Here is a 17,467-nt window from a genome sequence, read left to right on the forward strand (position 1 = left end):
AAGCTTAGTAACAATATTGACTATCAGGAGAATAAAACGGAAGAAAAATGGTATTTTGCATATTACTGAAAAAATTCAGTAATTTCAGTTTTTCATCAATGAAAGCTGTTTTATTAAAAAAAAAAATAAATTCAAGTATATAAATATTCCCAGCACATCCCACGTGTAAAAAGTCTCAGTAATGCACTACATAATTTTCATTTAGGTCTAAAGTAGCAGAACAGATGGGGTCCCAGTAGTCAAAAGTAAGCACGTTATGATTATTGGCAGCTATTAAACTTCTGCTAATTAATGACATTATGAAGTAATATGTTGTGCCTAACATTGTAAAAGTTTGTGATAATAGTTTAAAAGGAAAAAATATTGAAAAATCATAACATGAAGAACAGCAAAAAGGAACAGAATGATGTAACATTTCAGCAAAAGGAATTCTGAGTCTTTTTTAAAATTAGAAAGTTGTCATTTATTTTTGCTTTAAAAAATACTCAGCATAAGCCAAAGGACACTTTTTAAAAGATCTCTGCCATTTTATATTGGAGTGCATAAAGTGCCTCAGTATCTTAAAAACAACCCAGTTATCCATCAGACAAACCCGGGCAGTTAATTTGATTTCTGTCTTGCTTTACTTGCCCAGTCATTTGTTGTGTCCTTTATTTAACAGTAAGTGCAGGTGTGTGACTCAGAGGGTTCCAGCTGACCATGCCAGGTGATTCAGCTCTGTTCCTTCAGCCTTGGCCTCATGCTCAGCCACAGAGCTGCTTGGACATGAGCAATCTGTTGAACTTGATTCAAGCTTTATCAAACATTAGAGATTTTCCTTCCTGCCCTATAGCAGTTTTCTCAAATAAATATTTATGCTTTTTTTTCTTAATAGCCAGGGGTCAGTGCTTATGGCTTAAGTGTTCATACAATATTTTTATTATTATTTAGTTATTATTTCGATTCTTAACCATTTAATGTGAAAGCTGGTTGGTTTTCACCAAAGGTTTTGCAGATTCTTTGTGCTGTTCAGAGGAGCCTACATTGGCATGAACAAAACCAAGCCAAGACCACGCAGAGCATGGCAAACACATCAGCTTTGCTGGGCCAGCCCAGCTCTGTGTGCCTGTGTCCCCTCATGCCCAGGGGTGCCAGGGGCTGCCCAGGTGTGTTATCCTCCAGGATCACCTGCTGGCCAGCCCCAGCCCTGCCAGAGCTGCCAGGACAGGAACACGATGAGGTATTCCCATATTACACCACCAAATCCCATGGGCAGCCTAAAAAGATCCAGCTTGCTTTTGATCTGAAGAGGAACCAACCCCATTCACGGGGCCTGGCTGCCCTTGGCTGAATGCAAATGGAACTGGAAGCAGCAGAGCACCATTCCTGCAGGGAGTCTGGGGAGCACAGGCACCAAACTGTGCTTGTGCAGGGCTCCAAAATGCCTAGGCCAGGCCCAAAGTCAGCTGAACATATTCCTTCAGTAAAACTGTGCTCACCAGGCTCAGCAAAGCTCTGCTCACCAGCCTCAGTAAAGCTCTGCTCACCAGGGTTTAGCGAAGCTCTGCTCACCAGGGTTCATCAAAGCTCTGCTCATCAGGGCTCAGTAAAGCTCTGCTCACCAGGGTTCATCAAAGCTCTGCTCATCAGGGCTCAGTAAAGCTCTGCTCACCAGTCTCAGCAAAGCTCTGCTCACCAGGGTTTAACAAAGCTCTGCTCACCAGTCTCAGCAAAGCTCTGCTCACCAGGGTTTAACAAAGCTCTGCTCACCAGTCTCAGCAAAGCTCTCCTCACCAGAGTTTAACAAAGCTCTGCTCACCAGGGTTTAACAAAGCTCTGCTCAGCAGGCTCAGTAAAGCTGTAACTCTGCCAGGGCTCAGGACTCGTTCCTCGACTGCTGGACTCAACAGAAGCAAGGCCAAGGGCAGGGGACCTTGACTTCATGAAGACTCCCAGTCAATTTTAAAAGATACTCCCAAGGTTCTTCTGCAGCCTCGTGGAGCCTCTGTCCAAACAGGTATTAGTCACTAAATCAGGCTGGCAGCTGCACACCCTTTGCAACAAGCCCTGCTTTTCCAAAGGAATGGTACAGCAATTTCTTAAAGGTTATTCACTCCTGCTTTTAGCTCCTGCTGCAAGAAGACAAGCCATGAACAAAATTAGTTAATTGAAGTAATGGAACGTTGATATAATTTTGCAATATTTTTATCTCTGTGGAAAACACCTTGTAAAAAAATATATCCCATATCTTCCTCTTCCTTCCCACTTACCAGTGAGAATGATAAATAATCTGGAAATATAAGAACTCCAAACAGCATGATGAGTGATCCCAGACCCATTTCAGAGTCTGGTGTAATCTAAACCATGCTGCATCAAATTGGATCATCTAGAAATTATGGAATAAGCCCCAGAAACTCTAGATAATGGTTGAAATTCTGTTTGCAATAGCACTGGAATGTTTTATTCTGTGTCATGAAGTAAACAAAAACACACACCAAAAAAATACAAGCAACAAATCTAATTTAAGGAACAACTGGTTTTTATTCTTGGTTATGCGAAGGAAAGGAAACAATAAAGAAAGACATTTTTCCTTAAATTAAGCCTTTTCGTCTTGTGCTATCCATCATCCTGGAAAATGTCACTGTCAGACACACGTGACACTTCAAGAGTAGAGAAGGAAGTTGGCTGATGAGGTTTCATGATCAATATATTGAAAATTAAGTAAATCCTTCCCATGAAGACAAATGGAAAGCAAGGGAACAAATGGAATATTGTAGTCTAAGACTTGGAATCCAAAGTGAGCCCAAGCAGCATCAGACAATCTTATAGGAATAAGGAATTAATTCCCAAACCCTCTATAGACTGGATCAGGACCTGATTTACATCTATGGTAAACCCATGGTTTTCTCTAGCATGGTACAGGATTCATTTCAGACTGCATTTCTCCTGGTAAGATATTTCTTGGCACCGTGTGAGCACAGATAATACTCTTTATATGTCCTTAATATATAAAATACCCTTCTCCTCAGTCTACATGCCCACTTATAAATTTGATCTCTTTTATGTTCCTCACGAAAGGCTGCCTCTTCCCAGGGCAGCCCAGCTGAGCCGCAGCTTACAAGTGTATTTATTGAAAGGAGTACAGCAATAACAACTGTTCTTTTGTCTCTGTGAGAAAAGGCTGCCTAGAGCCAATTATCGTTTATCACTCCACATACACATTTTATGATCTTTGTGCTAAACCAGAAAATAGTGTAAGAAGAAGGAGCCAATTTAATATCTTCAAGTTCAATCACATCAAAAAGGATCCCTTAACTTGCATTGTATGTTGTTCAGTGTAATTGTCAGATTTTATTAATTTTGCATGCTAAGCTGGAAACATTAGGCACAGGTTTCTTCTTGGGAGAGCAGCAAAGCTAAAAACAGCACAGGCACCAGAGGAAACTGTGTTTGTAATTGCTCTGTTTCCTAGTTGGACTTTGTCAGCTCGACTTGGGTGGCAGCATGACATGGAGAGAAAGAGCTCGCTTTGATTTGGAAAAGGTTGTTTGCAGGTGTCAAAACAAAGTCTACCAGGAAACCAAGGGAAAAATTAAATGCTGTGAGCCATTATTGCAGGTGTGCTCCGCTGAAAATTACCATCCTCTTGTTTTTGCCTCAGTAAATACATTGTGCAGTCAAGGCCAAAGGTAGCTTGGAAGGAATTTAAAATACTGTAAGCTTACAGTGAAGCTCAAATTTATATTTCTTGGTCCAAACACACAGATTAGAAATTACTCAACCTACTCACTGAAGGCAGGAATACAATGCAGGCTGATAATGAGCAGGCACAGAGGACAGAGCATGCAAGCAGAGGCGTTTCTGACCCTGCACGGATGTCACCCGCAGCACTCCCAGCCTGTGTGCAGTCCCTGGCAGTCCCTGTGCCCGGGAGGGGACAGCTCTGGTGCCACACTGGGAGGGCACAGCCAGGGCTGCAGCTGCCCCATGGCTCAGCCCCAGCCAGGAGCCCAAAGCCATGGAGCAGCCCCACAGAGAGCTCTGTCCAGGGCCAGTGCTCCTCTGCCCCTGGGACTGGCACAGAGCCACTCTGGCACTGCTTTGGCCCACGAGCCACATTGACTGAAGGTGGCAAACAGCAGCTTCCAGGGTTTCCAGGCATTGGCTGGACAAGGAATTGCTCCTACCACGCCAGAGCCAGGCTTTGGGTTAGGACAGAGACTGCCTGTCCATGAGAATACACTCTGGTACTTACACATGTGACAGCAACACAGATTTCATCTGGGGACTAATAAGATCTCCAGAAGCTCTTTGGGTGTGTAATCCAGCCTGAAGCAGCAGCAGCCCCTGCAACATCGTGGCACTGGAATTTGGAGTGTTTCATGCAATCACATTCATATTGATACCAAAATCATGAAACGGTGAATGATGAAATGCCTTCCCTTCTCTCTCAGAGCCTGACTTTTTGGTAAAAAAGTCCCCATCCAGCAGAGCTTCGGAGTCACCGGAGGAGGGAGGTGAAGTCCTAACAATCGAGGTGACAATGTGAGAAGTTCTTAAAGAGAATAAGATAACACCACCAGTCACCTGGATACTGAGGGAAGTAGTTTGGAGCAAATAAAACCAATCCAACAACCACTGGAATTTTCTTTAGAGACGAATATAACCAGAAATGAGGAGAAACAGTGGAGAAGGATCAAAGGGCAAGGCATGAGCATCCTTTGTATGAACAAGCATGGGTGTCAATGTTCCTGCAGCAGAGACATCCTGGAAATGGGGCTCACACCAGAACAGAGATTCATTAGTCCTGTGCTGCTGGAAGCCATTCATTCTCAAGGAAAATCTGGGAGCATCCATGATTTTAATGGTAAGTGCCTGGGTCCTTTACAATGTCTTGGCTCTATGAGATGCCTGTGGAATCTGGAGGAAAAGATGAATTCTACCAAATAAGGCTGACTGAGAAAATGTCCTTCACACAAGACAAACTAAAAAACAAAAAACCTGAGCCTGTGTACTCTACACTGCTGTAAAGGGAAGGGAAAAGGCTGGAAGGAGCTGAAAGTGCTGAGGAAATACTGTGAACACGTGTCCTGTTTCCAGTGTGTGTCTGTAACCCCAAGTCAATCAGAGCAATATGTGTGCTCTCAGAAACAGAAATTATTGCTTTCTCTGGAGTGTTATGCTTTGCTTGTACACATTTCTAAGAAGTGGTCCAAACATAATAATAGTAGTAATAATAATAAATTATCTATAATATATAATATATAATATATAATATATAATATATAATATATAATATATAATATATAATATATAAGATATAAGATATAAGATATAAGATATAAGATATATAATATATATCGATTATATATAGTATATGTATTATATATATTATAAATTGTTAATTTAATTCTTTCTCTGGTGGAAGATTGGCTGTGCCACGGTTAACACATGTTTTGCCCCAGCAAAGCTCAGGAATCACAAGGATTTTATGCTGAGTTGGCTTCCATGACATCTGACTGTGGGTTAGAATTAAAACACACACAGAGGCTTCTGTGCATGAAAACCAGGAGAAAGAAATACTGAACACACTGTGCAATCCTTTCCAACAAATATTAAACACAAACACACTTCAGTGAAATGAAGCAGGAGACCCAAGTGCACAGGTTCAGAGCTGAATTAAGTTTTAAGTCAGGGCAGTCTCCCTGTGTTTGCTTAGCTCAAGGTATTTAATTCAGCAGAGCACACAGTGACTCTCCTGAGGTATTCACAGCAGCAAATTACTGGAGGTGTCTGCGATGCTGGAACTGGGCGAGCTGGTCTGTCCCAGCTGTCCCCAAACAGGGCTCCATAAAGCCCCAGGACTGGAATGCCAGTGCCACCCTCCTGCTCTGTGCCACAGCCACTGCCCTGGCCCAGCCCCAGCAAGCCCGGACCAACAGCTTCAAGTCAAAGAGCACTTTGTAACCTCATTTGTAATAACAAAAGACAATGGTAAAAGCAAAACAAAACTTCATTTTTGCAGCACATCCGTTTCTCTAACTAAAAGAAAATCAGAGCAATCAAAGCAGATTAAACAGGGCCGTGTTTTTCTCACCCAGAAAACCCAGGCATGGACATTAACTAAACCCATTCAAAACCCTGCCACAGCATTATAAAGGCACAGGGTAATTTCTCCATGTTTTGACTAAAAATTTTACCTACTTTTGATATAACAGAGCAAAAATCCAGGTAATCTTCATTATAGCCAGGGTTATTTACTTCAAAACATTTTCATATTCTAAAATACATTATTTCCTTATTTAGTGGCCAGTTTTATATCTTATTTTCTATATCTCCGTTAAAGGTTCCCTGCTTTCCAGAGTAATCATTTATGTGTTGGTGGGTGATCTTTAATTCCTGCCTTAGAAAACCCCTCAAATAGTTAATATTGTAGCTGGAAACTCCTGTAATAATCTCAATGTGGCATTAGGGTGGCCAACCTCACCAGCACAAGTTTATTATTGATGTTATCATACCAATAATCTCAGAAAACATAGCATTTCTCAGATTACACTTATATTCTGTCACTTCACTATTAAAACTTTTTTTTTCTTTTTTCTTTTTTCCTTTCCCTTTTTTTCTTTTTTCTTTTTTTTTTGTGTGGCATATGGATCAGAAACATTTATTGTACCCCCTATGGAGAGACCCAGAGGTGCCATTTGCCCAGAAAGGTTTTCCTGCCCTGGGAACAGCTTTTCTTCATGCAGCACAGCAGAGAAAATGATCTACAACCATCAAACCCCAGCTACAACAAGTGGACAACCTGTGGCATATTGAAAAGTGCAGTTAAAATAGCTTTAAAATTTATAGCTTAATTATAAAAACACAATTTAAAGCTCACGTGAGGGAAGCAGAGGCAGGCCCTTGGAAGGTGCTTTCAGTTCAGTGAAATTTACTGCAATTAAGATTGTAGGAATAAGCTATAAAGAAAGTTCAGTAGTGCTTTGAGGCCTACAGTTATGCCCACTGCCTTTACATATATTTTTATTCCTGGCAAGTGCCATGAGGCTGTAGCAGCTGTCTCAGCCTCCTCAGCACTGGGCAGTCACTGGCTCCCAGACATGCTCTGGATCTGAGACTCATTTAGTAGACTCAGACTTAAAAGAAGCTTAACCCTTATGCTTTAGGGCTTTATAGCAAATTCTCCATTAAGCACAACAAAAAAAGTAATCATTTTTGGAATATCCATGCAACTGCACAGGGCAAGCACGAGAGCAGCCAACATCACCATGCAGCACCCCCCTCCCAGCAGGACTTTTGCCTTTTCACCAGAAAACACTTCTGAAAACAGAATAGACCTGGAGTTTTGGGCCCTGTCAGCACATTCCCACCTTCCCACACTGCTCAGGCACGTTAGCAACTGCATAAAACTGCATTTCAAATGGCCTCACCAGCAGAAAGTATTACAGGTGAAATATCAACAACATTTTCTCAAAAGCAATTGAGTGCCTTGGTTTATGGAGTAGAACCTGGTCATTAGTTAGATAATCCTCTCTTCACTGAGCGTGGAACTTTATGGAAGTTTAGATGAAACCCAAGATAATCTCTGTTGTTTTGGTCCTGAGGCTTCCTCAGCAGCATTTCAGGACACCAATTTTGGTGGAACTGCTCAGAACCACCTTGAGAGGGGCTCAGCAGTAAAAATGATGGGGAGATGCAGGAGCTAAGGAAGGTGAGTCTGCAGTCAAGGCCTGTACAGAGAGCTAAACAGTGAATGCAGGGAAGAAGAACAGGGTAAAAAGCTCCTTATTGTGTTATCTGGTTGTTTCTTTTTTGATAAGTTTTTATTTGGTTGCAATTTCAAAAATATAATTAGGAGTCCCCAGGCAAAACTGAAGAGGTGGAATACTAATGGAAATTTTAATCTTCAGCATAAGAAATCAAAAACATTTGAATAGTCTACATACACACACATCCATTATTTAACACTTAAGACCAATTCAAATGTAATATTTACTTACCATCCAGTTCTCTGTTGATTTCCACCTTTAAATTTTTTTAGCAATTTAATTTCTGTGCCCACCTGTTCCTGTGAGAGACATTATATTGGTAAGTCTCCTGTTTGGAGATGTAAGAACAATCATCTGAAAACTCTGGGGTTGGTCTGTGATAAGTATTGGGCAAGTGGGATGTTTCTGTCCTCAATTTATGTATTTAGGGTATGGCCCTTACAAACAAAGTAAAATAGTCATGGAATGCTCACACAGAAGCTCCTGCTGCCTCAGAGTTATTTCACTTGCCCTATTTATTTCTTTCTTTCCAAGGACTGCTCCAAGATTACTGAAACACCTCAGTACTTTCAGGCTGTGACTGGTCTTGACTGGAACAGATATTTTTCAAAACCAGTGTTAAATATTCTGTGATGTGATGATCCTCTGACTAAACCAGTGACTCAGAGAGAAGGATTAATTCATGCTATTGTCCCTCACTAGACTTCAGTCACAGGTTTGGTTTTGGAAGATATCCTGATATTACATAACAGCCCATGGATAAGAAAGAAGCTCTCCTCTTTAAATGTCACAGCTTGATGTGATTTGGTCTGAACTATACATATGAATATATACACATAATTTGTGTGTATACTTCATCTATAAGCCAGAGGTGTTTAAACTGATTGTCCAACAGAAAATCATCAGTTCCAGCCAGGGTAATGCTCCTTGGAGAGCTGAGAAAGTGCCACTGACCATTTATCCTTTATTCCAGGTTTAAGAGAAGTGTCAGGGCTGACACTGACACCCATCATAGCAGGGAGGGAAGGAGAGACAGAGAAGATTAAAAAAAAAAAAAAGGAAAAATGAAACAGGAAACATGAAGAAGGATAAAAATAGAATAAAGAAAAGAAATGGGAGGTGTAACAACTTCACTGCAGGTGTGAATTGCTGTTCCTCGGTGTTACATCTCAGTAAACAGAATAAATGCTTGGTGGTGTGTGACTGCTTTCCAATCAGTGAGAGCAACGTGCTGTGACTGGTAATGGATCATCCCTCAGCCTTCCTTTCCATGGGGGAAAAACAATGGCAGTGATTGTGGCAGTGCTGGACTGAGAGCAGGATGGCTGCTCCATGTGTGAGTCAGAAACTCTCTGATCTCATGAGTTAAAACCATCACTGCAGTTTAAGCTGGGTTTCACATGTGTTTGATGTATTTGTAAGGAATACTCCAGCCATTATTAACCCTGCCCACCCCCAGCTCTGCCCTCAGCTTTCCCCACAGCCTCACTGGGGTTGTCACTTCTGCCTTATTAAAATCCTTTAGCAGCAGCAGTGTGCTCCCTGACAAAGCCAGGCTGGAGAACCACAGCTGAGGTGTCTGCAGGTGCTCTGTGCTCTGAACAAAAACAGATGAAACCTGCACAAGCACTGACATGCTCAAAAAAGCATAATATGCACCAACAGAATAAACCAGCAGCTGCAATAACAAAAGTATTGCAGAGGGCTTGATTGCATGGGCCCTGTCCACCACAGATGGGTTTTGCTGACAGTATTTTTTTTAGTTCTGGTACTGGCAAATTTACATTTCCTAGTGGAAGGCCACTTCTTTTACTAGGAAGAGCTTCACCATGGCCTTCAATGGTTAATGCCAGCTCAGGTTGCCAAAAGGTGACAGGAATTTACAAAAAAAAAGAGAAAAATCAATTTATGTATTTGATTCCTGCAGGTTTCAGACACTCGAGCAGGGATCAAAGGAGGCAGATGTAAGTTTTACTTGAATATTAAACAGTTTATGAGCTGTGCCATCCCTTGCTGTGTCTGCCCTGATCAGAAAGTCCTTCACCTCCATTTTTAAACCACTGAAGGCAGCAGTTTAATTTTTTCTCTCACAAAAAGAAATTCCAGTTACTGCAGAGTTGAGTGATATTGAATCAATGTCAAGTGCTCAAGTTCTTTCTCATACATCAGCGTGACAATTGAAAGAAATGGAAATTTTCTTCCTGTGATCTCACCAAATCCTGATCTTGTTTGAGGGCTGCAAGAGCAAATTTTGTGATTTTGCTGTTGACTTTCAAGTCTTTCCTAGAGACAACATAACAGAGCTATTGCCCTAATCCTACAGAAAACTTGGCAATCAGAGATCTGCTGGGGTAGCAGGGTACTCTTACCTGGTTACCAATATTATCCTGCTCTCCTTTTATGTCTGCCTGTTTTGTTTCTCTGCCTCTGTAAATCAGACACGAGGTACATGGGAGAGCTAATGCTATTTTTCCATCATGGTAAGTTACTGCCTCAGGTTGCCACCTTAGAGAGCGAAATTGGATGTAAATAATGTCACTTAATGTACCAAATAACATTTATATGCTGTAAAACCCTCCCTTCACATACTAACTGCCTGCTCTCTTTTATAGGCTAACACTCAGCAATAAAGGCACTGAACATCTGGGCTTCCAATTGCTCAGTAATCATTTAAATCAAAGAGAAGATCCCCTGAATGCCTCTGTGGGTCAGAGTGGGGAAGAGAAGCCCAAAGCAAAATATCTGTGGCACATACAGAAGGGCACACTCTGGAAACAGCTGATGCCTCTTATTCAACATTTACTAAAGCAGGGGAGGAAGCTGAGCATCCTGATGATTCATGTGGATAAATAACCTGGTGTGATGCAAAGGTTTGCACATCTTTATTACAATAAAACAGCACCTGGTGCCCTTTCATTGCCATCTGCACGTTCAAAATAATTTGGTCATCGTTATTGGCTTGGAAGATAGCCAGGGAGTCAAATTATTCACTGGGTGAGGGGTGCAGGCAGGAATTGCAAGCAGGTTTTTGAAGTCTGCTAAAAAAACTTTCCCACATCCTGTCCCAGCTGAGAGCTCACTGGGAGTGGAAGGGAATGGAAAGGAGTGGAAGGGAATGGAAGGAAAGGAAGGCAGTGGAAGGGAATGGAAGGGAATGGAAGGGAATGGAAGGAAAGGAAGGGAAAGGAAGAGAATGGAAGGGAATGGAAGGGAATGGAAGGGAATGGAAGGGAATGGAAGGAAAGGAAGGCAGTGGAAGGGAATGGAAGGGAATGGAAGGAAAGGAAGGGAAAGGAAGAGAATGGAAGGGAATGGAAGGGAATGGAAGGCAGTGGAAGGCAGTGGAAGGCAATGGAAGGCAATGGAAGGCAGTGGAAGGGAATGGAAGGGAATGGAAGGCAGTGGAAGGCAGTGGAAGGAAAGGAAGGGAATGGAAGGAAATGGAAGGGAATGGAAGGAAGTGGAAGGCAATGGAAGGCAGTGGAAGGGAATGGAAGGCAGTGGAAGGGAATGGAAGGCAGTGGAAGGGAATGGAAGGGAATGGAAGGGAATGGAAGGCAGTGGAAGGAAAGGAAGGCAGTGGAAGGGAGTGCAAGGCTCCATTTACCTGTGGAGCTTCCTTAAGCTGCTCCTTGAGGTACCTCTCCCACCCAGACTTCCCACAGAAGGCAGAGGATGCTGCAGTCATCATCTGTCCCTTACAACTCCAGCCTCTGTTGGCAGCACGTGTGTCCCAAAAAAGTTCTGCACGTCCACACCTCAGATTCCAAGTCATTTCATGAAGAAAGAAATAACAAATACTAAGTAAAGCAATATTTTTTCTGAAGGTTTGCTACACTTCTGTTCACAGACCTTCATCGTGAAGAGACATTTAAAAGGAAGATAAAGAAATAGCAGCAGATTGAGTGCTGGACAGGCACTGCTCTAAATGCTCATGGAATGTTCTCCAATACTTTTATGCTGGGAGCAAGCTGGGTAGAACTGAGGGAATTAAATTTCAAATCAAAGAGCTGCTCATTCTAAACAATTTTTCTTCATGAATTGTGAAAGACAAAGTTCCTTCTTATAAATTACTTTCAGTCATTTGTGTTTTTCAGGCACTGGTGGTAATCTAATATGGGGGCTCTTTAGCACCTGGAATTCCACCTGTATGGACAGGGCAGATGGAATTCAGGCATTTCTGTTCCTCTCCAGCTGTCAGAAGCTGTGAGCATTCAGAGACACAACCTCAGACAGACACCCATGGGTGGTGGGACCATTCTGCCCCTCCTCCTTGTCATTGCTGTTCCATGGACTGCACCTTTCAGCAGTTTACAGGATTTTAAGCAAGGGCTAAAAGGTGGGAAGAGCCCATGAAATGTTGTTAAAACCAAGATATTTCATTGAATTTACAAATATTGATCCATTAGATGGAGGAAAAATCAGGAAATGCACAGAGGAGGGGTGTAGAGTCTGGGATCTGGCAGCTGTGGTGTTCCCTTTTTCCCTATACATAAGGTAGACAGCTGTGGAGCAGCTCTGACCCTTTCCCAATCCAGTGCAAGTCAGACATTCACAGACATTACAGGGTCTGTAAAATTGACTTACCTTTTCTTTCCTAAACACTATTTTTCATGAATTACTGCTCCATCTGCTTCAAAATGCATTGACCTGAAACACGGAATACAAGTGAGGAGCCCAGAAGCAATGTTTCATGTTCATATAAAAACAGTAGAGTGAGGCTATTTTGGAATTTAGAAAACCAAAAATCGTAATTTGGGTTTTCCTTCCAGTGCTCTCCTAGCAATCACTTACATAATAAGAGGGGCATTTTTATATTCCAAATCTAGTTCTGTAGTTCAAACCTCAGTGCTGCCTTAGCCCCTGAAGTATTTGAACATAAAAGAGACCTAATATGAATATTAGCCTCTCTGAATAAAATATAAACAGCATTAGAATTTTTTTTTAATTGCTGAAAATCCTATTGAAAAGGGAAGAATGTCTAAGTAGCTGTCTTTCATAATGCAATGTAATTCTAGAAATTTGGAGGAATCAGAAATAAGCTTCTAGTGAATGTTTTCCTTTATTAATGCAAAAGGTTATTTACTGCAAAAGTAAATAGAAACAGAAGAAGACATAACAACGGAATTCTTGGATATCCTGGGGATAGTTTGCTTACACTGAATTATTTTAATGCTCCAACAGGAAGCAAGAAAGGAAGGAAGAAAAAGAGAAATGCTTCTTTATTTTGAAACCATGGCTTCACTGCCCAGATGGAGGATGCAACTGAGCAAACCCACAGCCAGCAGCAGTGTGAGCAGGCTTATTTACTCCAGCTGAGGACTGGGACAATAAATAATGCATGGAAAAGTCTTGGATACTGGTGGACTATTCAAATTTCATTGAAATTTTTTTCTTTAGATTTCGAAAAACAAAAAACTAAGAGTGGAAACAAAAGGGCCACAGTCTTTGTTGCCATCATGTTCTGCACAGGAAACTTGTCTCTCTTCCAGCAGCTCCACAGGAATTACATGGAAAGATGCTCAGATCTCTGCTCTTCCTTGTTTGTTTCCACGAGCACAGAGAATGTTGGGGAAATTTGCCAAAGATGGAGTTAAATTTCCTCTTTTTTTTTCTTTTTTTTTTTTTTGTTTGTTTTTTGTTGTTGTTGGTTTTGTTGTTGTTTGTTTGTTGTTTGTTTGTTTTTTGGTTTTTTTGTTTTCCCCTCTGAAATGAGGGGCAGTCTCAGGCAATGCTCCCTGTCCAGCCCAGGTTAATCCCACTGCCAACCCCACTGTGTGCAGGTTTCCAGCATTGCACTCATCCTGCCCTGCACAAAGCCACAGGTGCTTGGAAATTAAATTCTCTGATCCAGATTAAGGTAAATTTACAAAGTGGGATTCCCACAACACCAAAGCACATGGTTTAGACAACCCAATTCTCTAATCAATCATAAACTCTAAGGGGAAATAAGTGCACCAAGGGAGCATTCTGGAAGAGAAGCAGGTTCAGAATTGCTCAGGAAACACTGGCACATGCATCAGGGACGTTCAGAGGTTTTACCTTGGCCAGTCAGGTGCAGAACACAGCCCAGGCTGGTTCACCTGGAGTGGAGTGGAATGTCTGGACTCAAGCTTTAGATTAGCAAAAAAGAAAAAAAGTGAGCTCTATTTTGAAACTGGAAAGGATGAATTTATAAATCTGTCTGAAAATCCTCCCCCATTAATTTGTCACCTAGCAGTTTTTGTGCCATAGATATTCTTCAAGGTGTTTTGTTTGTTGGCCATGTACTGTTTTTCAAAATAACCTTTGGAAAATCAAAGTGGTTTTATGTTTTCATGTGAACAACAGTGAAATTTGCTGCTATTTGTTTTTTCCTGTGGTCACTGACACCTGAAGGTTAGCATCACCAAATTTTGTCACTCCGTTTATTGACAGGTCTGGAAAAAGAGAATAAAAGCTTGGATGATTCACTGATGTTGAACATTATCAGGAGCAGCCCTGTGTAATAGGAGGGAGCACTTTTTATTCCCATAACCATGACCATGACAACTGCCTGTAGGATGAAGCTGAAGGGAGAATATGAATGAAGACTTTCAAATATAGTTTTATATGAAAAAGTGTTTGTGTCTTGAAAGCATAAGGTACATCAAATGATACAGGAAGTGAAGTCTAAAGATTTTTCACTTTTTATATATTTTTCACATATTTGTACCTTTGTAGACTGTTAATACATGGTTATAACTTTTAATACTTTTCCTGTCCTCTCCCATAGTTTAACAAACCCTTACTAATACCCTTGAAGTTCTGTTTAGCCTTGCCTAGCAAGGACACTTTGTTTTGCACCATACATGGTAGGCACAATAAATAAATAAAGCATAGGGCTAAAAGGTCAGGGAGGAGGGCTCCAATGGGGCAGAACCCAGGGGGAAATCACCTAAACAATTGCTCTTCTACCGGGACAATATTTGATAGGTGAACAATTCAAGTAACCTTATAAAAATTGCAGAAATACAGTATCACCTGTGCATGTCATCATGTTGTTCATCATGAAGGTTTTCAGCTAAAAACTTGTTTTTGAATTATCATTTTAACAGTGTTGGGAAAGGTTTTGTGCTTTATTCCAGGCAGCAGAAGCACTTCTCAAACCTCACTGTACCTAATGCTGGCTCTAGAAACCAAATTGACATTTTCAGACCACATGGCACCAATATTCGAGCCCTACTATCAGCAGGGTCTCTGGCTTCAACAAGAATTGTTTAGGGGGATTTTAACAGAAATCTTCAGAGAGTGATTTACTCCTGAAAGTAAAGATAAATATTAAGTATGTAATCACCTGTGTGAGCAGAAGCAGATGTGCAATTTGAACCCAAATCCATCAGCACCCACTCCCAAAGAGCAGCAGCACTGTGGGGTTTGCCTCTTGCAGCTGATAATACAGTTAATAAACACATGACTTACATTAGAGAACAATGAATCTCTGCTGGCGTGCTAATTAAAAACCCAGTATTACATTACTTCCTCAAGGGCTCATTTTATAATTTTTAGGATTATAGCACATTGATTAATTTATACAAGTTTTTAATCCCCTAGTATTTAATGAAGTCTAGGAACTTGGGAACATGTGCATAATTCAGATTTGTATAATTTTATTACATGGGAGAAAAGTTAAACTGGTCATGTGCTACTTCATGTAGAAAAGTGTCTGAGCTCACCAGTTCAACCATCATCCTATTAACCATTTGCAACAAAAACATTTGAGCCTAAATTAATTCTGGGGTTATTAGATTATTTTTCAGCTTGCTAAGGACTCCAACAAGCATTGCTTGTCTTATGTGCTTGACAACTGCCTTTTAATTAGCTGCTGTGGAACAACTGAGCACAGTGGGAAACTAATATCTGCTGGAGTTATCTTCCACAGCATTTAGAGTGCCTCGGAAACAACATTGACATTACCCTGCACAGCCTCAGAATTCCCCATCCTGGGAGTTAGAAATGCCTGGCTGCAAGGAGAGCTTCAAAAATGCATTGCAAATAAACACTATGGCAAAGTTAATTGTTGAGGAGAAAATATCCTACAAAGATAAAGTTGTATTTTAGGCTGGTTTCTGGTTCATTTTTACAGCCTCAAAAATGCAGCTCAATCACTTATTAGACCCAACCACAAAGCACAGGCTTAAAAACAAAAAAATTTAATTTTAAGTCTTCTGCACACAATGTAAATATCTCAAAAGCTACGCTTTCAGGAAATATAATCCTGAGTATAAACTCCAGCCTTCTTCTACTTCACAGGGGGAGGGGGAACAAAACAAACAAACCAACCCAAAAGGAAACACAGGCACTGAATTTAAGCTGTGTTTAACCAGACCTTATTGTAGGTCAGGGACAGACCCAACTCTGGGCATTAATCAAAAGCAGCAGAACATTTTTGGATAAACAGAGCTTGTTTCCTGGTCGAGTGATGGCTAAAGAGAAACATCCCTGAAGCCCCAGCTCTCTACAAAATGTAGCTACAAAGGAGGGAGATGGATTATTCCGAGCACTGAATATTATTACAGAGGTGGGGGCACAGTTCTATTTAACAGCACTTCCAGAGTCTGCAAATATTTCACTTGGGATACTCCAAGTTGTGAGGCATTAAAAAAAATGGGGGAAAAAAAGGTAAACTTGCACAGTCACAAGTACAAACTGAGCCTGATCAGTGAATCTGCTTAAAGACAAGATTTATGAACAATCCCTTAATGACATACTGCACAAAATATCTCCTTTTTTTTTTTTGTCATCTGTTGGTTTTACAGACCAGCCGTTTCAATTTTCTCTCTTTAATTTTGACTTACCAGATTAAGATGATAATAAAGAATTTTAAAAAAAGCCACATGCATGTTGGTTAAGTAACAATTAGAATTGAGAAGCATGGTGTGTACTCGGAGAGTTTGGGATTTGCATTCTGCATCACATCACTTTTCTGTGGCAGCACTCACAGGGCTGTAACCACCCGAACATGGCATTGCCCAGGTGGGCACAGATAAAGACATTTGCTGGTGCATTTATGCTTTCCAAGCACGGGAGGCAGCAGGATATAAAGCTCTCCCTGGCCCTTGCACAGACCCAGCTCCACAGTGGTGTTACTCAGGAGAGCACCTGCAGTGAGACAGGAACAGCTCCTGTGTTGGTAAAGGTGGGAAGGTGTCACTGCCAGGTGATAAAAGCTGCTCCAAAACCTAATAACTAACTGGAGTTAACAGACTATTTAAAGACATTTTTTCCCTCTATTTTAGGAAGATCTAACACTGACAGCAATACTAAAAATTAGACTTTGGTGCTAAAAAGTACTCAGCCATAAAATATTTATCACCTCTCCAGAGGAAACACCTCGAGATGATGAAATATCTGGGTTCATTCCCATGCACAGTGCAGTTCTGGGCACGGAGGTGATTATCCAGAAGGGAGAAGTGTCTCTGGGAAGGCTGTGGGAAGAAAAGACACTTATTTATTTCAGCTCCCCACAATTACATTTATTTTCTAAATGTTTCTGAAACTTGCACTGGGCTGTCACGTTTCCACCTCAGATAGCAGAAGATGATTAGGGGCATGAACAAGACCCAGGCTGACAGCAAGTCATGCTTTCTACTTGCTCAGTGTAGAGACAATGATAATTTTGGGCTCAGTGTCTTGAGGAGCGTAGACACAGCACAGGTAACAAGGCTTCTCTGGAACAGCTTTTAATTGCTTTTTGG

General features: G+C 41.2%; 1 long non-coding RNA gene across 5 annotated transcripts in view; it reads right to left on the reverse strand.

The window, feature by feature from the left end:
- Positions 1 to 2,518: 2,518 nt before the first annotated feature.
- Positions 2,519 to 17,467, reverse strand: part of LOC148222307 (uncharacterized) — a 43,276-nt gene continuing 28,327 nt past the window's right edge. For 2 of the 5 annotated variants that reach the window (XR_015806180.1, XR_015806179.1), the window contains exons 2-7: positions 17,086 to 17,197; positions 15,067 to 15,159; positions 13,794 to 13,864; positions 12,339 to 12,401; positions 11,359 to 11,509; positions 2,519 to 8,050 (exon numbers count right to left, since the gene is read on the reverse strand). This is a non-coding gene — a long non-coding RNA (uncharacterized LOC148222307). The remainder of the gene's footprint in view (positions 8,051 to 11,358; positions 11,510 to 12,338; positions 12,402 to 13,793; positions 13,865 to 15,066; positions 15,160 to 17,085; positions 17,198 to 17,467) is intronic. The other 3 variants (XR_015806182.1, XR_015806181.1, XR_015806183.1) reach the window with 3 other exon arrangements.

This window comes from Sturnus vulgaris, chromosome 12, assembly GCF_052056855.1.
Source record: "Sturnus vulgaris isolate bStuVul1 chromosome 12, bStuVul1.hap1, whole genome shotgun sequence".
Classification (NCBI taxonomy): domain Eukaryota; kingdom Metazoa; phylum Chordata; class Aves; order Passeriformes; family Sturnidae; genus Sturnus; species Sturnus vulgaris.